The 23,480-nt window shown below is 42.0% G+C and overlaps 1 protein-coding gene across 1 annotated transcript in view; it reads right to left on the bottom strand.

Annotated features, from left to right (window-relative positions):
- Positions 1–20,037, bottom strand: part of EMP1 (epithelial membrane protein 1) — a 41,929-nt gene extending 21,892 nt beyond the window's left edge. The window contains exon 1 of the mRNA XM_044301674.1: positions 19,901–20,037. The gene's annotated coding sequence lies outside the window, so the exon portion shown is untranslated. The remainder of the gene's footprint in view (positions 1–19,900) is intronic.
- Positions 20,038–23,480: the final 3,443 nt, after the last annotated feature.

Here is a 23,480-nt window from a genome sequence, read left to right as displayed (position 1 = left end):
TGTAACTGACCATATCTATACACGACATCCTAAGCATTGCTACTACAGAGGAGGGCAGAGATCGGCTACATACAGTATGTACGTCCACAGGTAACTGACCATATCTATACACGGCATCCTAAGCATTGCTACTACAGAGGAGGGCAGAGATCGGCTACATACAGTATGTACGTCCACAGTATGTAACTGACCATATCTATACACGGCATCCTAAGCATTGCTACTACAGAGGAGGGCAGAGATCGGCTACATACAGTATGTACGTCCACAGTATGTAACTGACCATATCTATACACGGCATCCTAAGCATTGCTACTACAGAGGAGGGCAGAGATCGGCTACATACAGTATGTACGTCCACAGTATGTAACTGACCATATCTATACACGACATCCTAAGCATTGCTACTACAGAGGAGGGCAGAGATCGGCTACATACAGTATGTACGTCCACAGGTAACTGACCATATCTATACACGGCATCCTAAGCATTGCTACTACAGAGGAGGTCAGAGAGCGGCTACATACAGTATGTACGTCCACAGTATGTAACTGACCATATCTATACACGGCATCCTAAGCATTGCTACTACAGAGGAGGGCAGAGATCGGCTACATACAGTATGTACGTCCACAGGTAACTGACCATATCTATACACTGCATCCTAATCATTGCTACTACAGAGGAGGGCAGAGATCGGCTACATACAGTATGTACGTCCACAGGTAACTGACCATATCTATACACGGCATCCTAAGCATTGCTACTACAGAGGAGGGCAGAGATCGGCTACATACAGTATGTACGTCCACAGGTAACTGACCATATCTATACACGGCATCCTAAGCATTGCTACTACAGAGGAGGGCAGAGATCGGCTACATACAGTATGTACGTCCACAGTATGTAACTGACCATATCTATACACGGCATCCTAAGCATTGCTACTACAGAGGAGGGCAGAGATCGGCTACATACAGTATGTACGTCCACAGTATGTAACTGACCATATCTATACACGGCATTCCTAAGCATTGCTACTACAGAGGAGGGCAGAGATCGGCTACATACAGTATGTACGTCCACAGTATGTAACTGACCATATCTATACACGGCATCCTAAGCATTGCTACTACAGAGGAGGGCAGAGATCGGCTACATACAGTATGTACGTCCACAGTATGTAACTGACCATATCTATACACGGCATCCTAAGCATTGCTACTACAGAGGAGGGCAGAGATCGGCTACATACAGTATGTACGTCCACAGGTAACTGACCATATCTATACACGGCATCCTAAGCATTGCTACTACAGAGGAGGGCAGAGATCGGCTACATACAGTATGTACGTCCACAGTATGTAACTGACCATATCTATACACGACATCCTAAGCATTGCTACTACAGAGGAGGGCAGAGATCGGCTACATACAGTATGTACGTCCACAGGTAACTGACCATATCTATACACGGCATCCTAAGCATTGCTACTACAGAGGAGGGCAGAGATCGGCTACATACAGTATGTACGTCCACAGGTAACTGACCATATCTATACACGGCATCCTAAGCATTGCTACTACAGAGGAGGGCAGAGATCGGCTACATACAGTATGTACGTCCACAGGTAACTGACCATATCTATACACGGCATCCTAAGCATTGCTACTACAGAGGAGGGCAGAGATCGCTACATACAGTATGTACGTCCACAGTATGTAACTGACCATATCTATACACGGCATCCTAAGCATTGCTACTACAGAGGAGGGCAGAGATCGGCTACATACAGTATGTACGTCCACAGTATGTAACTGACCATATCTATACACGGCATCCTAAGCATTGCTACTACAGAGGAGGGCAGAGTTCGGCTACATACAGTATGTACGTCCACAGGTAACTGACCATATCTATACACGGCATCCTAAGCATTGCTACTACAGAGGAGGGCAGAGATCGGCTACATACAGTATGTACGTCCACAGTATGTAACTGACCATATCTATACACGACATCCTAAGCATTGCTACTACAGAGGAGGGCAGAGATCGGCTACATACAGTATGTACGTCCACAGGTAACTGACCATATCTATACACGGCATCCTAAGCATTGCTACTACAGAGGAGGGCAGAGATCGGCTACATACAGTATGTACGTCCACAGTATGTAACTGACCATATCTATACACGGCATCCTAAGCATTGCTACTACAGAGGAGGGCAGAGATCGGCTACATACAGTATGTACGTCCACAGGTAACTGACCATATCTATACACGGCATCCTAAGCATTGCTACTACAGAGGAGGGCAGAGATCGGCTACATACAGTATGTACGTCCACAGTATGTAACTGACCATATCTATACACGGCATCCTAAGCATTGCTACTACAGAGGAGGGCAGAGATCGGCTACATACAGTATGTACGTCCACAGGTAACTGACCATATCTATACACGGCATCCTAAGCATTGCTACTACAGAGGAGGGCAGAGATCGGCTACATACAGTATGTACGTCCACAGTATGTAACTGACCATATCTATACACGGCATCCTAAGCATTGCTACTACAGAGGAGGGCAGAGTTCGGCTACATACAGTATGTACGTCCACAGGTAACTGACCATATCTATACACGGCATCCTAAGCATTGCTACTACAGAGGAGGGCAGAGATCGGCTACATACAGTATGTACGTCCACAGGTAACTGACCATATCTATACACGGCATCCTAAGCATTGCTACTACAGAGGAGGGCAGAGATCGGCTACATACAGTATGTACGTCCACAGTATGTAACTGACCATATCTATACACGACATCCTAAGCATTGCTACTACAGAGGAGGGCAGAGATCGGCTACATACAGTATGTACGTCCACAGTATGTAACTGACCATATCTATACACGGCATCCTAAGCATTGCTACTACAGAGGAGGGCAGAGATCGGCTACATACAGTATGTACGTCCACAGTATGTAACTGACCATATCTATACACGGCATCCTAAGCATTGCTACTACAGAGGAGGGCAGAGATCGGCTACATACAGTATGTACGTCCACAGGTAACTGACCATATCTATACACGGCATCCTAAGCATTGCTACTACAGAGGAGGGCAGAGATCGGCTACATACAGTATGTACGTCCACAGTATGTAACTGACCATATCTATACACGGCATCCTAAGCATTGCTACTACAGAGGAGGGCAGAGATCGGCTACATACAGTATGTACGTCCACAGTATGTAACTGACCATATCTATACACGGCATCCTAAGCATTGCTACTACAGAGGAGGGCAGAGATCGGCTACATACAGTATGTACGTCCACAGTATGTAACTGACCATATCTATACACGGCATCCTAAGCATTGCTACTACAGAGGAGGGCAGAGATCGGCTACATACAGTATGTACGTCCACAGTATGTAACTGACCATATCTATACACGGCATCCTAAGCATTGCTACTACAGAGGAGGGCAGAGATCGGCTACATACAGTATGTACGTCCACAGGTAACTGACCATATCTATACACGGCATCCTAAGCATTGCTACTACAGAGGAGGGCAGAGATCGGCTACATACAGTATGTACGTCCACAGTATGTAACTGACCATATCTATACACGGCATCCTAAGCATTGCTACTACAGAGGAGGGCAGAGATCGGCTACATACAGTATGTACGTCCACAGGTAACTGACCATATCTATACACGGCATCCTAAGCATTGCTACTACAGAGGAGGGCAGAGATCGGCTACATACAGTATGTACGTCCACAGTATGTAACTGACCATATCTATACACGGCATCCTAAGCATTGCTACTACAGAGGAGGGCAGAGTTCGGCTACATACAGTATGTACGTCCACAGGTAACTGACCATATCTATACACGGCATCCTAAGCATTGCTACTACAGAGGAGGGCAGAGATCGGCTACATACAGTATGTACGTCCACAGTATGTAACTGACCATATCTATACACGACATCCTAAGCATTGCTACTACAGAGGAGGGCAGAGATCGGCTACATACAGTATGTACGTCCACAGGTAACTGACCATATCTATACACGGCATCCTAAGCATTGCTACTACAGAGGAGGGCAGAGATCGGCTACATACAGTATGTACGTCCACAGTATGTAACTGACCATATCTATACACGGCATCCTAAGCATTGCTACTACAGAGGAGGGCAGAGATCGGCTACATACAGTATGTACGTCCACAGTATGTAACTGACCATATCTATACACGGCATCCTAAGCATTGCTACTACAGAGGAGGGCAGAGATCGGCTACATACAGTATGTACGTCCACAGTATGTAACTGACCATATCTATACACGGACATCCTAAGCATTGCTACTACAGAGGAGGGCAGAGATCGGCTACATACAGTATGTACGTCCACAGGCGGTAACTGACCATATCTATACACGGCATCCTAAGCATTGCTACTACAGAGGAGGGCAGAGAGCGGCTACATACAGTATGTACGTCCACAGTATGTAACTGACCATATCTATACACGGCATCCTAAGCATTGCTACTACAGAGGAGGGCAGAGATCGGCTACATACAGTATGTACGTCCACAGTATGTAACTGACCATATCTATACACGGCATCCTAAGCATTGCTACTACAGAGGAGGGCAGAGATCGGCTACATACAGTATGTACGTCCACAGTATGTAACTGACCATATCTATACACGGCATCCTAAGCATTGCTACTACAGAGGAGGGCAGAGATCGGCTACATACAGTATGTACGTCCACAGGTAACTGACCATATCTATACACGGCATCCTAAGCATTGCTACTACAGAGGAGGGCAGAGATCGGCTACATACAGTATGTACGTCCACAGGTAACTGACCATATCTATACACGGCATCCTAAGCATTGCTACTACAGAGGAGGGCAGAGATCGGCTACATACAGTATGTACGTCCACAGTATGTAACTGACCATATCTATACACGGCATCCTAAGCATTGCTACTACAGAGGAGGGCAGAGATCGGCTACATACAGTATGTACGTCCACAGGTAACTGACCATATCTATACACGGCATCCTAAGCATTGCTACTACAGAGGAGGGCAGAGATCGGCTACATACAGTATGTACGTCCACAGTATGTAACTGACCATATCTATACACGGCATCCTAAGCATTGCTACTACAGAGGAGGGCAGAGATCGGCTACATACAGTATGTACGTCCACAGTATGTAACTGACCATATCTATACACGGCATCCTAAGCATTGCTACTACAGAGGAGGGCAGAGATCGGCTACATACAGTATGTACGTCCACAGTATGTAACTGACCATATCTATACACGGACATCCTAAGCATTGCTACTACAGAGGAGGGCAGAGATCGGCTACATACAGTATGTACGTCCACAGTATGTAACTGACCATATCTATACACGGCATCCTAAGCATTGCTACTACAGAGGAGGGCAGAGATCGGCTACATACAGTATGTACGTCCACAGTATGTAACTGACCATATCTATACACGGCATCCTAAGCATTGCTACTACAGAGGAGGGCAGAGATCGGCTACATACAGTATGTACGTCCACAGGTAACTGACCATATCTATACATAGCACATTTATGTCCGTCATCTTCATGTGATAGGTACAATCCTATATTAAATGACAAGTCTTCACAGATGTAGGTGTCTCCAGCAATTTGTCATACTTTAGAATTACCTATTCACACGTGTGGTTCCCATGTGCGTTGAGAGACATGTCTGAACACAATGACTTTACAGAATATATTTCCCTGCTCGTGGTGCTCTTTCACATATTACCAATAAACTGAAGTCCAGTCCAGTTACCGTGCACTACCAGGGCTGTGAGAAGGAGTAAACTAGTGTATAATCATGGAGACACATAGGTTTGAAAAGAAGTTACATACATAGAATACAGTATTTTTTAATCAATACTAATTGCCAAATTGCCTTATTTAGTAGGCTTCCTTCACATATATTTAGCGTCTAAACACTGATAGCGCCAGACAGAAAAATGCTGCATGCAGTGTTATTTTGTCCTGCACTATTTGACATCTGGCATTTTCTTTCCGTGTCCCTTCAGTTTTTGTACGGACCATATACGGAACCATTCATTTCAATGGGTCCACAAAAAAAAAAAAAACGTAAGTTACTCCATGTGCATTCCATTTCCGTTCTGCCAAAAAATAGAACATGTCCTATTGTCCGCATAACGGACAAGGATAGTACTGTTTTATTAGGGGCCAGTTGTTCCGTTCCGCAAAATACAGAATGCACACTGACATCATCCGTATTTTTTGCGGACCGCAAAATACATACGATCGTGTGCATGAGGGGAACTGAGCTGGACTGTGGATGTATGTGAATCTGACTTTATAGATGCACTACAGCAATTATAATAATTGCTTGCAAAAGTGAACATTAACTAAATTAAGAATTAACACTAAGGGCTCGTGCACACGAACGTATTCCGTGTCCATTCCGTTTCTTTAGTGGACTGTATACGGAACCATTCGCTTCACTGGGTCAGCAAAAAATAAAATATGAAGTTACTCCGTGTGCATTCCGTTTCTGTATTTCCGTTCTGCAAAAAAATAGAACATGTCCTATTATTGTCCGCATTACGGACAAGGATAGTATTGTTCTATTAGGGGCCAGCTGTACTGTTCCGCAAAATACGGAATGCACGCAGACGTCATCCGTATTTTTGGCGGATCTGTTTTTTGTGGACCACAAAATACATACAATCGTGTGCATGAGGCCTAAGAAGTAATTCTTCAAGATGTGTCATTCCTGGCTTTTACTTCCTCCTGTACATAGAGCAGCTAAACTCCACAGAGTCTGTTCTGCGTGCCAGGAAGTGTTTCCTTTTCGCATATTCAGATTTCTGTCACTAAACCAAATACATCCATAATATGTGATCGAGCAAGAACTTGGTAAGGCTGGTGGCACATATAAGGGCTCATTCATTTAAACAGAAATACACCAAAATTAGGCGTTTTTACGGTGCAGATTGCGGTGCAGAATTCCTTTGCGCTGCAATCTGTGACTTCTCCCATTTCAGGTCAGGTCTAAAAAAGTGGACGTGGCGTGGGTGGGGAAGACCCGCTACATAACTTCGGAGGAGCCACTGCAGAGCCCTATTAAGACTTAATTAATGTGCCCCATAATTTTTTGTGATAGTTTTGATGCAGTTTTTTTGAGCCAAAGCCAGAAGTGGATTGGGAAGAAAAGAAAAACATAAAGAGAAGACTTATACTTCACTACCACCCTAAAGTGGATCATTGAAGAATTATTTCTGAAAATTCAGCCACATTATAGTTGGCAGTTTAATGCTAGATACCTGGCATTGGAAAGTATCTTCTTCATCATTAATAGGCAGTGACAATAGCAGTTATAGGAAATAATATTAATTATATTATGAATTAAAAATAAACTTAGTGACATGGATATTTATTCAGTGATGTAAATGAGTAACTGCAGTTCTTCTTCTTGTAACGTGCTGATACTAGCAGCTCTGGGTCAGCTATATCAGCACATAAAAAGACGACCAAATCAAATGATCTTCATACCAAGTGTTGTAAACCATAAGTATGTATCGATATTAGCCAGAGATAAAGGAATGGAAGTGATCTGTCATTGCTTGCATGTCACATCACCACCCCAATGGCACACCTTGTGTTCTATTTTTGTGATGGATCGAGTAATTAGTCCATGTACACCATACAGCAACTACTCCCGATTGTGTGGGAATCAGCACTACAACATTTCTTTTTCAACATGCTCTCACATTACTTTAGTAGATGTACCAGCATGTTACTTTTGCCTCAGGTAACAAGTCAGTTAACAGAAGCTTTCAACAAGCTGTTCAATGTATCAATGCTATTGAGAGTGGATTTTAGAGGAAACATCAGTATTGTAACAATATTTAGTCTCCTGGGAGTAACTGCAGGAAGTACAGAAAGGACAAGCTAGGTTTTCCTTCTCTCAGGACAAAGATTCGGTTTTCTATTCTAGGAGGAGAGGAGGAGTGAGCTGCACTGAGAGAGATAGGCTCAGACACCGCAGCAGGTAATATACATTTTCTGTCTCATCCCAAGTGCTTTATTCATGTCGTTACTGTGATTTTGAGTAAGTGAGAAAGAGAGAGAGAGAGTTAGGAAGGAGAATCTTCTGCCTCTATGTGCATTCTATAGGGAGACATGATAGCACCTTGTCTCCAGCAATCAACTCTAGGACAACTGAGGATTAGAGATGTGAAAAAGCTGTAAAAATGCCAGATACAAGTCATCTGATGGCTTGATATAGTGTTATTACTCATGCATACACACAAGGCAGATTATTCTTCAGTCTTCTATCTGAAAGTGCAGCTATGCTTTAAGCTACCAGGTGGCTAAAAGTCTGTAAATGTAAGTAAGACGTGTGTGCAGTGTGTTTCTATATAACAAGTTGCCATTGAGTCATTTATTGCCTAAAATCTATCACTGAAGACAATATGAATCGTACCTTCTTCATCTCAAAGTGTTTGCGAATATCGAACTTTGTCACTGTCATTTTGTCACCGTATTTCCAGAAGTGTACCAGGGACTCATAACCCTTTATGTTGGACCAGCTATGTTGTTTCTGTATGGTACATGCCCCAGTAAATGCCTCAGTATTGGAATATGTAAGGATTTCCCTCAAAGTTATATTGGTGTGTTCATATGTGTCTTTAATAAAGCTGACTGTTGGATTTTACCCTCATGCTGGATCATCTGTATTGGAAGTTGTGCAATTTACCAGTACAAACCACAGATAATTTACGTTTCCATACATAATGTGCCATTATTTAATGGGGCAATGAATAGCATTCTCATTTAAACAGTTGACAATTCAGACTAAGGGACATAACATGACACATGGCTTGTCACTAACTGTTTAATAGTTGTGAATGTCTCTCTAATAACATGATCGGACTACATAAAATATAATATTATCCTCCTTATATTTATTTAATAGTTAATTTTTCCTTTCTGTCTTCACTATGACAGTAGTCATCTTGTAAATGATCCTACTCAGAATCATCTCCACTGCGGAAGCCAGCTATAGTCAGATACAGTAGCCTCGGGCATCCATCCTTTCATCTTGAAATGACAGAAATGCACTCAGGGCTGTTAGAGAGGAAGACTTATTTCAGCAAACATGTGGTCATAGTGTTTTAGGGCTTCAACTGAATTCTAAATAGTCCAAGGTGCCTCTCATATCTTAGGGTCCTTTGTTGATTTGCTAAGCTAAGCTTGTCACAGCAGTTGTTTTTAAATTAGGGGACAAATGAATTTTTTCTCAGTAAGTGATTGACAGTCAAAGTATAATTACAGGGTATTTGTAATGTGTAATATGCAATTGAAAAATCTTAGTAAGTAAAGTGAAGATTGTATCCAGCCGTCAGCAAAAGCCAGGGCTCAGTGCTTGTCCTGGAATCTACCAGAACACAGCTCAATCCGGAAGCTGGACTTATATAGGGTCTTCACTGAGCACAAAGGAACAAGGTGCTCTGTGGCCCTGTACCCTACCTTGTGTATTTCCCTTCTACATGGAGAGCTGACCAATACCATAGGCAGGATATCCCAGTGCAAATCTCATAGACATCAAGTCAGATCACCTAAACCTTCTCCGGCTACTAAATGTACCTCACTGTGTTACACTTTTACATGGCCTATTCCGATAGTCTCTTCTATGGTGAATTAATGCAGAATATAAGAATACTCGAGTGGCCATTTTTTAGTGGTTACAGGGAAACCATCCTGCAGGCAGCATGTCAGATCAGGAGGAGCCGAGTGATATATAGCATAGTGGGGAAAGATACAGTGGAACATTCATTTGATTCCTCTTTCTATCCCTACTGGTCCTGTGGGTGTTCCTATCAGTTATTGAAAGCTATCTGTGTATACACACCGATACAAGGAAGCCATCAGTCACTAATTTGGACCACCGCTGGTTTTCTAACCGCAGAACGAGCAGAAGTTTGAATAAATAAATTTCAAGTGGTTTTCTTTTTTTTAAACAAAACTATTTATCAATCTGCTCAGCTCCTGCTCAGTTTTTTTAACCCCTGAAAAGCTTAATGTGAGTCACAGATGCCCAAATCAGCGTTGAACACAGCGTTCTCCGTCATTGCGCCCGCTCCATACAATGGAAAGCGATTTTTGCGAAGTAATTAGTAACTAATCTAATTTATTGTTGAAGTTCGGCAAAGCAGCCAAATCGAATTTTTTAAAACCGCTCATCCCCCACGTAATAAAATCACATTACAGCAATTCAACAAATGGTGCTAAAGACCATTCTAGCAAGTCTGGAGTCAAAATAGCACTGGCTACACCTGTATGTTTGCCTGGCTAGATCTGACTGCTGGGCAGAGCAGTTCCTAGAGTTAAGCCTGAGCCAACACCCAACTCTGAAGGGTTTGGTCACTCAGCTTTACCCATCTCTCAGCTTTGTGCTTTCAATAACAGGCATCTCCATTCATAGTACATAGCGGTAATTCATTATGTTTCATTCTTTTTAGTGCAGTTTGAAAATGAATGCATATAAATACCAAGTATATGATGTATAAATATATTGTGAGAGCAACAGAGATTTATGTTCAAACATCTGAAATAGTGAAATAGTTCTTTATGTAAAGAAAAGATTAGCCATTGAGACTTTGTTAACATTACAATGTTATCACCTATATCTGATTGGTATAGACTCTGAACCATCTCTATGAAATATTTAAGTACATACTTGGCTTCTTTTTGGCAGTTCTATAGAGTTCAATGAAGTGGCGGTGTACTTGCATGACTATCACTCCATTCACTAGGGCACTCAGAGACCCCTGCTATTGTGATTGGTGGGGGTCCGAGTTCTGGGATAGGTGTAAAGAGGGGATACATTTTTATAGGGGGAAAACCTCTTTAATTTATGGAAAGGAAACATTTCACTTTTTTTTATTAACCCAAACATTTTATGCGATGAAGAGTAATCACCTTCAGCCAAATAGCATGGCATTCATCTGATCTTGTTACACAACAAGCTAGTCATATATCAATTACCAATCTACCTCTCCACAGTTGCCTTATGTAAGTACATGCTCTGTTTCTTGATGCTTGTCAAAACATGGTTCATGAGTTTGACACCAAAGAGCAATGTAATAATTGAAAGTTTGGTTACCAATCAGAGGAGAATTAGAACATTATGAAATCCCAGATGCCAACAACAAGTCCTCTGTTGGCAGTACTGAGTAATGTTTCCTGGCAACAAAATGAATTAGCCATAACATAATTGTTTCCTATATAAAATATTGCTATATAAGGATATAAATAAGAAGTGAAAATAGGAACAATGTGTTTATGCCATCTCTATGGATATAGCAACTTATAGAAACATAGAAGACACCAACTTACAATGTCTGAACAAGTCCTTAAAAAGCTTGTCCAAGTAAAAAAAAAAAAAAAAAAACAGACATCCCTGTAAATGCGCCAAAATCAGTGGCAATGAATTCTGTGAAATGACAAATCACTAGCAGTCTGATGGATGAGTCTGATTTGGTGAATCAAACATTACCTGCCTGACTGCGTTGTGCCAGCTGTCTGGTGCTATGGGGCCTAGGGTCCGAAGTTCCAGTGAAGGGCATAACAATATATATATATTGATACAGCAAACTATTAATAATTACATATTGGTACAGGATAGAGGATAATGCTTCATGAGAGTGACAATATAATGAGTATTGAATATGGTACATTGATAACAATGCACACATGATGTGTTAGTGAGTGGGTTTTAAAAATGTGAACTAGTATGTTGAAATATTTTATTGGTTATTGTTTTATAGTTTTATTGTCAACCATATAAACCCTTAGGGCTCATGCACACAACAGTATTTTGCGTTCAGTATACTGGCCGTTTTTTTAGTTCAGTATGCGGTACATATACTGAACCATTCATTTCAATGGTTCAGCCCCCCAAAAAATGAAGTGTCTCCATGTGCATTCTGTTTTAGTATTTCCGTATTTCTGTACCGTGAAAAGATAGAACATGTCCTATTCTTGTCCACAAATCACGGTGCTTGGCTCCATTCAAGTCAATGGGTCCGCAAAAAAACAAAAAAGAACACATATGGAAATGCATCCGTATGTCTTTCATATCCGTTCCGTTTTTGCTGAACCATCTATTGAAAATGTTATGCCCAGCCAAATTTTTTCTATGTAATTCCTGTATATTGTATATGGCATACGGAAAAATGGAACGGAAATTGAAACACAATGGAAACAAAAAACGGAACAGGTCTGTAAAAAACGGACTGCAAAACACTGAAAAAGACATACGGTCGTGTGCATGAGCCCTTATTCTGTTGCATGCTGACACATTCTGGAAAAAGCCAACATGGTGAAATCTAGGGCTGGGCAGATGTGTGGTGTGCTGCCTTTTTTCATGTCTGAGCACTGGATTTTAAAGTGGATGTTTGTGAGTCACTAATAAAAGTCTACCCTGGGTACAAGGTGGCCTCCGTCATTAAAATGTTGTGATCCCTTTCTCCTAGTTCTGCTTTAGGGCTCTTTCACATGAGTAAGTTTTCCATCCAGATCCAATGTGTGTAGTGAATATCCATACTGAATCCTGGCTCGCTCATTCATTTCAATGGGTCTGTGTACGTTTTTTCAAGCTGCATTCATGAAAAATCGCAGCATGTTCTATATTGTGCGTTTTTCATGCAGCTCTGGCTCCATAGAAGTGAATGAGGCTTGTGTGAAGAACAGAAGGTATCTAGATGCAATGCATTTTCGCTGTTGGTTAATAGGAAATGTAGATTATTATTTTTCAGTTTTTCTTCATGTGTGTGAAAAACATAAGCGATCTGGATACAATCCAGACAGAAAAAGCACGCACGCACTGAATGTAATCACAGAAGAAACTGACTGATCTTGTGTGCAAAACCATCATTTTTTCCTGAACAGACCCTGACACAATCCGTATCACTCATGTGAAAGAGGCCTTACGGCACAATTGGTGCCACAAGGAGGATTTGGAGTGTGCTGACCATCCGTGCACCGGGAAGGTGGTGTGAGAGCTGGAGCAAGATTTGAACACATTACCAGTGCAGCACTGTTCCGTTTCCTCAGGTGGGACCACTACTTCACATTTGGGAAGGAGTCCATATGAGGACTCTGGAACTGTATTTTAAAGTGTGGACTTTCACAACATTGAAGTGGTGAAGTACAATTTGTGCACGCAAATGATTACTATATCCCACAAATCCTGCATCTCCTAAACATTATCTGCTGAGTAAGTTAGATGGACTGTAGGACTGCCCGGGCAATGTGACTGCTCAGCCTATATCTCTAAAATACAGTGTACATTTCAAAGTTCTTACAATAGACAATCTCATTGTGAAATAGGCATTCAGACTTAAAGCGGCTCTGTGACCAGGTCAACCCTATACAACCAGACATATAGCCTGGTAGGGTTGATGAAGATGATTCAAATGATAACTTTCTTTTCTTTGTAGATACCAGTGTTATTGACAAATGTAAACTTTTAATAAAGGGAACATGTCACCGGGATATTGTGTATAGAGCTGAGGACATGGGTTGCTAGATGGCCGCTAGCACGTCCGCAATACCCAGTCCCCATAGCTCTGTGTGCTTTTATTGTGCAAAAAAAAAAACGATTAGATACATATGCAAATTAACCTGAGATGTGTCCTGTCCCTGACTCATCTCACATACAGGACTCATCTCAGGTTAATTTGCATATGTATCAAATCGGGTTTTGTACACAATAAAAGCACACAGAGCTATGGGGACTGGGTATTGCAGATGTGCTAGCAGCCATCTAGCAACCAATGTCCTCAGCTCTATACACAAAATCCCGGTGACAGGTTCCCTTTAAGTAAATGAGCTATTGGAGCACCAGGAACGCACCTGGTGCTCCATACTGATGCCTCTCTCCTTCAAAACACACCCCTCCCCTTAGATTAGCAGTGCTAGACTTCTGGTCTAGCCCTGAGATCTCGTGCCTGCACATTTGTCTTGTAGAACGATGCATGCGCACATCTTCAGCTTCATAGAGATGATTGAAGATGCATACTGTCCACACACCGTTCATGTCCTTGAACCGGCAGCGTGGTCCGCTTCAGCAGTAAGCATCTTTGAAAAGCAATTGCAAATGGTGAAATTTTAATGAAGATTATTTTTTTTCTACTATATGAGGATGGGATTTTGTACCTGTAAATTTCTGCAGATTTGCAGTGTGGGTACTATGATCTCCACATCTAGACTTAACCCAATTGTTGTAATGGTGTACTCTCCAAAAAAAAAAAAAAACATCCGTGAAAAAAAAAGTCCTACTCCCGCACCACTGCCAATCAGCTGGATGAAGAGGCCATAGTTTCTTTCTAGGCCATATGATCTTACATTCATCAGTCACATGGCCTAGGCACACCTCAGTCCCATTCAAGTGAATGGGGTTGATCTGCAAGAGCAAGCACATCTGCAATCCAATGGACAGTGCTATGCTTGGTAAACTGTGAAGAGGCTGCGGTGCTCACCAGAGCTCCGGAGAGTGCCTTGGCTTCCTCAAACAGCTGATTGTGGATCTGCTGGGAGTCAGGCCTCTGCAGATCTCATACTGATGACCTATGCTGAGAACAAGCCATTGGCATGAAATTCCTGGAGAACCCTTTTATATGTTCACATGTTCTCATTATTTCAAAAATAATATTCTCTTGACTGGAGAAGTGGAGTTGAATTCTTAAGTCATGCAATTGATGTGTAACTATTGTGAGATAAGAAGCATGAAATGTCACACCAGCAACCCACCCCACCCCACCCCACCCATCTGTCAGATTTACAATTCTCTGACTCATTGTGTATTGAAAAACAAGATGCTAAGCAACCCAACCTATCTTGTGAGGATGTGCCAGCACCAACGTCATAGCCACTGGAATGCTCATTGCCTAATCACCCTGAGCTTATTATTCAATCTCTTAGAGCAGGGATGGTGAGCCTTTTAGAGGCTCAGTTCCCAAACTCAACCCAAAACCGATTTATTTATTGCAAGGTGCCAGCACGGCAATTTAACCTGAGTACCATAGTCCAATATAGTATATCTTCCATGTACTTCATAATTTAGCTATAATAGCCTGCCCGCATTCAGTGCACTGCCTGTGCCGTTCATAGTGCGCACTGTGCTGATGAATGGCAGGAAACGTCTAAGGCATATTGGTACATCATAGACTTTCTCCAGGATGCGGGTGCCCACAGAGAGGGCCGCCGCTGGCACCAGTGTCATAGGTTCGCTTCACTGTCTTAGAGGGATATGACAAATAATAAATCAGTAGCTTGGATTGTCTGATTTCCATATCTATACTGACAAAGAATTCAGATACATGTTTTTTGCCTGCTATAATATCAGTGCACTGGGAAGAATTCTCATAATGAGATTGCTGTAGCCCTGGGGTCATTGTACACTTAAGGCTTCAGCACATACCTGCTATGAATAGCACTGAGGTGCCTGGGGCCATCAGTCACATTATGCAGTCAATTAAATGGCATAGCTGATGTCTAGGAACGTCTGGATATTCATGCTTAAAAATGTGTATACAGATTAGGTCAAAAGGATTTTTTTTAAAACGTTTTAGTACGTTTAACTACCTCATTCTAAGTAATAAACCTGTATTTTATCACACCTTAATAAAGTGTGTTACTCATCATGAAGTGGCTGATAATAGGTGTGGTCGGTATGTACTTTTCTAGCCATGGCTTCATTAATTAGGTCATTCTAGATCATTACCAGCACATTGGTACATACATGTAAGCTACTGTATGGAAGACGTCTCTCTAGTGATTATGGTACAAGCTTTATATCACGTAGCTGGCATATTAACATTTCGTGTTCAGATGCCAGAAGTACAATTTTCTACGCTGTCTATGGCTAAGCAGTGATGTACGTTTTGCAAGAACTAAGCAGCCCACCACCTCTTCTTATTTCACATGATTGCCCTCATTCCCTTGTATTTTATCATTTTAATCTGCTATTTTAATGAATACTTACTTTACATAATTATAATACTAGTTAATAAATCAGCCTTTATTTACTTGCTGCATATAATAAATAAGAATTAACATTTTCATTGAAAATCAAGTGTACAAAATTTGTACAAAACATGAATTTAATAGAAAAATGATTATTAGTAGTAGAAGTAGTAGTAGGATTACTAGCATTACATTGGGGGTTTATTTGGATGAACCTAGGCCAATAGTTTTCAGACTCCCATTAGCAATCTCAGTGCTGCCCTATTCAATAAATACGAAAATCCTTACAAAGACTTTTTTAAATTAAAAGCCCAAGGTATGTGCTTTCATCACCCATGCAACAAAATCATGCAGAGTGCCACACAAAAAACGTGCACTAGGCTGCGGTCTATCTGAGCCCTCTCCATAAGAGGAAGGGCCCCCCATAAACCTTTCCTAGTCCTTCCGTGCCCGAAGGCTCCTGGAAGGGTCCTGGACAAAAGTCAATCCTTAGCCAAAGCCGAGGATATGTCCTTGGCAACCTTCAGCCAAGACTGAGGGTATGCCCTTCTGTACACTGGCTTCCACCCAGGCTGCCACCCAAGGTGTAGGCACGGAGCTCAACAGTACTAGGTATGGACTCTCCCCAGGGGGAGAGCCCAAGGGGTTTGCAGAGGGGCGAGGAAGCTCCCCTCCAGACCTCAGGAGGGTTCCCTGCAAATCTGTCAGTAGATCACTGAATCCAATTTATAGTACCAAGGTAAAGTTTAGATTCTGGCACACCTTTATTACGCCTACTAGTAGGTTAGAGTTATTTCCTTAAATATTTTTTTTTCTTCTTTCTAAGGGCTCATGCACATGACCGTTGTTTTGTGATCCGTTTTTCACGGATCCGTTGTTCCGTATCTGAGTTTTTTTTATTTCTTCTAATTTAAGTCCTCTTCTGTTCTGTTATTCCAAAAAACATATTCGTATGGTTTCCGTATGCGATCCGTTTTTTGCGGATTGGAAACAGTAACTTATTAATCACCAAACACATGAGCAATATGGGCTGGGCATAGCATTTCTACACTATGGATCCGCAAAATACGGATGTATTACGGATAACATACGGATGCATGTTCCGCATTTTTTTGCAGAACGGAAATACAGAAACAGAATGTACCTTCCAATGTTTTTGCAGACTCATTGAAGTGAATGGTTCTGTATACGCAAAAAAAAAAAAATGGAACAGACATGGAAAGTAAATGCATTTGTGTGCATGAGCCCTAAGACATAGATGTGACATAAGCCGATGACAAACTACCCTGAGCACCACCCAGCCGGCCGTAAACCTTGCACTCATTTTCATTTAGGACAAGGGTTACCCTGCTCTGTAAATCCCCCTGACATTCTGGCCTACAAGATCATTCTTATAGGCCCCGGACAAATGAATACAGGTTTAAATTTATGTTTAGACAGAAAATGATTTGGCCTCATTATTGTACAAAAGATGAATTTTCACATAATGCGTAATCTATCCACAAGGTTTTAAGGTAAGTAAAGTGTAAAACTAGAGAAATGTAACAAATCCTTGTGCTGTCAATTTTTTGGTAGTATTTGTGCACCATTCAATGTTATTCAATATGATACTGACTTCATTTACAGAATGACTGGCAGAATCACTGGTACTCAGTTACCATCACTGGTGACATCTTCACTGCTCGCTGCAGCAACAGGGCAAAGATTATCTGCGGGGATCCAACTCACCCCGGCCACAGCCTTTTCCCTCCCCTACCCTCTGGTAGGCGTCTTAGAGCCCTACATGCCCGCACCACTAGGCTGAGGAACAGCTCCTTACTCCAAAGCAATCAGTCTTCTAAATGCTCGGAGATTATTGCCCCTCCTAGGATAGAAACTACAACAGACTGAAAGTGACTGCGGCATTTGTGACCCCAGTATATATACTCATAAGCACTTCCTACTTTGCTCTTGCTATATATACTGTATATATATGCTGTGAACTGTGAATAGTAATGCTTTCTAGTGCAATGTTTTGTTTTTTCTATTGTAATACTTTAATTTAAATGTCCGTTCTTGTTCTTCTGTCCATGGCATCTAGGATTGCTCCAAACAACATTTCATTGTATTGTACATTGTATTACATTGTATTGTACAGTGACAATAAAGGCATCTTATCTATGATTTACCAAAACCTTCTAGTCTAAATGTCCTATGATTATCCTGTTATTTTACCCGATTTTTTAACATACTGTTGTACTTTTGTTAGACATAATACACTAAACCAGGGATGCTCAACCTGTGGTCCTCCAGCTGTTACAAAACTACAACTCCCAGCATGTCCTAATAGCTGTAGGCTTTCCAGGCATGCTGGGAGTTATAGTTTTGCAACAGCTGGAGTGCCGCAGGATGGGCATCCCTGCACTAAACCATATTCTTTGGGGCAAGAATCCTCTATTCACTGCATCTGCAGGCTTAAGCATCACTATAACATGTCACAAACTACATCATAAACCTTGGCCGAAATCCAGCACTCAGGGTAGCTATGTCTCATCTGGACCAGTTTCCCAGTATGAATCTGACTGGCCATCAAACGCCATAGTGGTTTTCTAGAGGAAAGGTCTTCTCGTCATAAGAGCAAATACAACTTCATATCTGTCACAGCAAATTCAAGTCAAGGTAGCTTTTGTAGAGGTTTCACACATAATTGGGCTAATCCTCCCATGACTCCAGAAACATTAGATGTGATAAATAGAACAAAAACACAATAATTATTCCTTCACACTACATTTTCATGTTTTTTTGTCTGTGTTTTTGTTTCACTACATGTAGAACATGCATTTTTCAAGTTCCATAGAGAAGCTTATGTGAAAAACTACAGAAAAATGCTCCAACAAAAACAAAAATACTGTGTATGGACACCTTTCAATAATTTGCTATATCCTTTAAAGCAACATCTGACCACCATGTTTCTGACCACCAAACAGCCGTATCAAGAGTGCAAAAATAAAAACCACTGCAAAGAATGCTAGAAAATACTGTGTGAAATCATAGGCTACATGTATTTTGTTTCTGTGTTCGTTCCGTTTTTTTTTTTGCAGATAGGATGCGGACCCATTCGGTTCAATGGGTCTCTGCAAAAAATGTGGACAGCACACCGTGTGCTGTCCGCATCAGTATGTCCCCATCCCGCCAAAAAATAAAATAAAGAACATGTGCTATTCTTGTCCATTTTGCGGACGAGGATAGGCATTGTTACTATGGATCCGCAAAAAAAAGGATGACATACGGACATGCTGTAGTTTTTGGGGAAAAGATTCAGTAAAACGTATACATTTATTGCTACATGCACATGACCATATGTCTTTTGGGGTCCGCAAATTGTGGATCCCAAAAAAAAAAAAAAAAATCCATATGCCATTCATTTTTTTTTGCGGATCCATTGTAACAATGCCTAAAACGTACAAGAATAGAACATGTTAAAAAAAAATTGCGGGGCTACGGAACAGACATACTGATGCATTTTTTTGCGGACCCATTGAAATAAATGGGTCCGCATCCTATCCGCAAAAAAAAATTGAACAGACATAGAAACAAACAACGTTCGTGTGCATGTAGCCTTATGCAGACAAATTTTAAAAGGTCAAACATTAAAGTAAAACATGAAAAGGAAATATAAAAATTTGAAACTAATGTAAATGACAATAGTCTGTGATAAACAATCTTCTTCTTTGCTCATAGAAATTATTGTTCTGCATGAACATTGCCTAAGCTTGAATGCATATTTGTCAAAGTAAGCTTACCGTGGAGAGTTATGTGTATTTCCAGAAGTCTTTGCTCACTTCAAGTGTAAATGGCAATACTTGAATAGAAATATTTCACAAGCAGTTATAGACTCTCTGTGATGCAATCAGGGAGGTGCCTGTGTGTTTGTTATAGGAACATATGCAGGGAACAGCAAGAAAGAATTCAGCTACACCCAATTTTTGGCAGCTGTATAGTTGCAAGGTAAGAGAGGCGGCAGAAAGTTGCATTACCTCCTGTACCACATGAGTCAGTTACGTTTTTAGGTGGAAAGAAAATGAATGACTAAGCCTTACACAATGGGGCAAAGAGATTCCTCGGGAAACAGATTTGTTTACGAAAACAAAGATTTGCAATAAGAAAAAAAATGAGGGGTGTGTGACTACTATGTGGTAACATGAGGGGTGTGGAATAGCTTCTCGTAGTAACACCAAACTGTAGAATTGGAAGAGTTGGCCAGGATCAAGGTATACAGGTCCTTCTAAAAAAATTAGCATATTGTGATAAAGTTCATTATTTTCTGTAATGTACTGATAAACATTAGACTTTCATATATTTTAGATTCATTACACACCAACTGAAGTAGTTCAAGCCTTTTATTGTTTTAATATTGATGATTTTGGCATACAGCTCATGAAAACCCCAAATTCCTATCTAAAAAAATTAGCATATTTCATCCGACCAATAAAAGAAAAGTGTTTTTAATACAAAAAAAGTCAACCTTCAAATAATTATGTTCAGTTCTGCACTCAATACTTGGTCGGGAATCCTTTTGCAGAAATGACTGCTTCAATGCGGTGTGGCATGGAGGCAATCAGCCTGTGGCACTGCTGAGGTGTTATGGAGGCCCAGGATGCTTCGATAGCGGCCTTAGGGCTCTTTCACACCTGCGTTATAGTCTTCCGGCATAGAGTTCCGTCGTCGGGGCTCTATGCCGGAAGAATACTGATCAGGATTTTCCTAATGCATTCTGAATGGACAGTCCGTCCTTCAGGATGCATCAGGATGTCTTCCGTTCCGGAACGGAACATTTTTTGGCCGCAGCAAATAGCGCAGCATGCTGCGCTTTTTGCTCCGGCCAAAAATCCGGAACACTTGCCGCAAGGCCGGATCCGGAATGAATGCCCATTGAAAGGCATTGATCCGGATCCGGCCTTAAGCTAAACGTCGTTTTGGCGCATTGCCGGATGCGACGTTTAGCTTTTTCTCAATGGTTACCATGGCTGCCGGGACGCTAAAGTCCTGGCAGCCATGGTAAAGTGTAGTGGGGAGCGGGGGAGCAGTATACTTACCGTCCGTGCGGCTCCCGGGGCGCTCCAGAGTGACGTCAGGGCGCCCCAAGCGCATGGATCACGTGATCGCATGTACACGTCATCCATGCGCCTGGGGCGCTCTGACGTCATTCTGGAGCGCCCCGGGAGCCGCACGGATGGTAAGTATACCGCTCCCCCGCTCCCCACTACTACTATGGCAACCAGGACTTTAATAGCGTCCTGGGTGCCATAGTAACACTGAAAGCATTTTGAAGACGGATCCGTCTTCAAATGCTTTCAGTACACTTGCGTTTTTCCGGATCCGGCGTGTAATTCCGGCAAGTGGAGTACACGCCGGATCCGGACAACGCAAGTGTGAAAGAGGCCTTAAGCTCATCCAGAGTGTTGGGTCTTGCATCTCTCAACTTTCTCTTCCCAATATCCCACAGATTCTCTATGGGGTTCAGGTCAGGAGAGTTGGCAGGCCAATTGAGCACAGTAATACCATGGTCAGTAAACCATTTACCAGTGGTTTTGGCACTGTGAGCAGGTGCCAGGTCGTGCTGAAAAATGACATCTTCATCTCCATAAAGCTTTTCAGCAGATGGAAGCATGAAGTGCTCCCTAATCTCCTGATAGCTAGCTGCATTGACCCTGCCCTTGATAAAACACAGTGGACCAACACCAGCAGCTGACATGGCACCCCAGACCATCACTGACTGTGGGTACTTGACACTGGACTTCAGGCATGTTGGCATTTCCCTCTCCCCAGTCTTCCTCCAGACTCTGGCACCTTGATTTCCGAATGACATGCAACAGTCCAGTGCTGCTTCTCTGTAGCCCAGGTCAGGCGCTTCTGCCGCTGTTTCTGGTTCAAAAGTGGCTTGACCTGGGGAATGCGGCACCTGTAGCCCATTTCCTGCACACGCCTGTACACGGTGGCTCTGGATGTTTCTACTCCAGACTCAGTCCACTGCTTCCGCAGGTCCCCTAAGGTCTGGAATCGGTCCTTCTCCACAATCTTCCTCAGGGTCCGGTCACCTCTTCTCGTTGTGCAGCGTTTTCTGCCACACTTTTTCCTTCCCACAGACTTCCCACTGAGGTGCCTTGATACAGCACTCTGGGTACAGCCTATTCGTTCAGAAATTTCTTTCTGTGTCTTACCCTCTTGCTTGAGGGTGTCAATGATGGCCTTCTGGACAGCAGTCAGGTCGGCAGTCTTACCCATGATTGCGGTTTTGAGTAAAGAACCCGGCTGGGAGTTTTTAAAAGCCTCAGGAATCTTTTGCAGGTGTTTAGAGTTAATTAGTTGATTCAGATGATTAGGTTAATAGCTCGTTTAGAGAACCTTTTCATGATATGCTAATTTTTTGAGATAGGAAATTTGGGTTTTCATGAGCTGTATGCCAAAATCATCAATATTAAAACAATAAAAGGCTTGAACTACTTCAGTTGTGTGTAATGAATCTAAAATGTATGAAAGTCTAATGTTTATCAGTACATTACAGAAAATAATGAACTTTATCACAATATGCAAATTTTTTGAGAAGGACCTGTATTTAGTATTGGGCATGAGGCTATGTTAATACAAATAAATAAAACATTTTTATTAACTTGCATTACATATTCTTCTCATTTTATAATCTTTGAGCTTTCCTATTTACTTGCTGCGTCTCAGCTTGTATGTTAAGCCGCTATCTGTACATTGTAATGAACACAGCTCCTTACAACAGCTATGTCCCAAAACTGCTTCATCAGTACACCCCCAAATCTATTACCATCAGCAGCCACGTGATGAGATTTTATGTGGGCAATGTATGTGGCTGTTGTACAGACTTGAGATGAGCGAATGGTTGTAAATGAATCGAATACATGGAAGAAAATTTCTTCTTTCAAACTAAGGCTGGGTTCACATCACGTTTTTGTCAAAGGCTTGTTTCACATCTGCGTTTATGCAGATCCAGCAGGTTTTACCGGCTAGGAACAGCCTGCCGGATCTGTCACTGCAGGTGTGGAACAGGCTTAACGTATACAAAAAAATGTTAACCCTGGTTTCACACCTAGGCGTTTCTCAAACGCGCGTTTCTATGCGCGTTTTTGTCGCGTGTTTTTATGCGCGTTTTTTTTAATAGTGAACGCGCATTTGACGCGCGTTTGGGTGATTGACAGCAGTGTTGTCCAAAGAGTCTATGGCCCAAACGCGCGTCAAACGCGCCAAAAAAAGCTCCTGTACTTGTTTGAGCGTCGGGCGTTTTACAGCGCGATCGTACGCGCTGTAAAACGCCTAGGTGAGAACCATTCTCATTGGTTTCTCTGTGTTGAGCGT

Source organism: Bufo gargarizans, chromosome 7 (genome assembly GCF_014858855.1).
Source record: "Bufo gargarizans isolate SCDJY-AF-19 chromosome 7, ASM1485885v1, whole genome shotgun sequence".
In the NCBI taxonomy this organism is placed as follows: Eukaryota; Metazoa; Chordata; class Amphibia; order Anura; family Bufonidae; genus Bufo; species Bufo gargarizans.
This window is presented reverse-complemented; position numbering and strand designations above follow the sequence as displayed.